The sequence below is a fragment of the Phocoena phocoena genome, chromosome 9 (assembly GCF_963924675.1).
Source record: "Phocoena phocoena chromosome 9, mPhoPho1.1, whole genome shotgun sequence".
Classification (NCBI taxonomy): Eukaryota; Metazoa; Chordata; class Mammalia; order Artiodactyla; family Phocoenidae; genus Phocoena; species Phocoena phocoena.
Genome location: NC_089227.1, coordinates 72,839,582 through 72,840,271, shown reverse-complemented (window position 1 = coordinate 72,840,271; position 690 = coordinate 72,839,582). Strand labels below are relative to the sequence as shown.

Sequence of the window (690 nt, the reverse complement as noted above, 5' to 3'; positions counted from 1 at the left end):
GAGCTGATCTTCTTGTGCTATGTGGCTGCTTCCCACTAGCTATCTATTTAACATTTAGTAGTGTATATATGTCCATGCCACTCTCTCACTTCATCCCAGCTTGCCCTTCCCACTCCCCATGTCCTCAAGTCCATTCTCTACGTCCATATCTTTATTCCTATCCTGCCCCTAGGTTCTTTAGAACCTTTTTTTTTTTAGATTCCATATATATATGTAAGCATATGGTATTTGTTTTTCTCTTTCTGACTTACTTCACTCTGTATGACAGACTCTAGGTCCATCCACCTCACTACAAATAACTCAGTTTCGTTTCTTTTTATGGCTGAGTAGTATTCCATTTTATATATGTGCCACATCTTCTTTATCCATTCATAAAAATATGGAACGCTTCACTTCACGTGTCATCCTTGCACAGGGGCCATGCTAATCTCCTCTGTATCATTCCAATTTTAGTATATGTGCTGCTGAAGTGAGCACAAATTATACATTCTTGATTGTAAGTTTTAATGGTGACCTATTTACAAGCATTAGAAATTGAAAACAGCTATTAAATTTGAAAATCTTTTTGTGTATGTTGGGGAAGAGTAGGATGAGCCTACTAGGAAAAGAATGTAGTATTTGATCTGTACCAAAAAATCCCAAACAAGCAAGCAAACCATAATTTCAAAGTATTAAACTGTAAGTTTAACA

The 690-nt window shown here is 36.2% G+C and overlaps 1 non-coding gene across 1 annotated transcript; it reads right to left on the bottom strand.

Annotated features, from left to right (window-relative positions):
• Nucleotides 1-373: 373 nt before the first annotated feature.
• Nucleotides 374-477, bottom strand: LOC136128668 (U6 spliceosomal RNA). Its single transcript, XR_010656253.1, has one exon. It is a non-coding gene; the product is annotated as a U6 spliceosomal RNA (small nuclear RNA).
• Nucleotides 478-690: the final 213 nt, after the last annotated feature.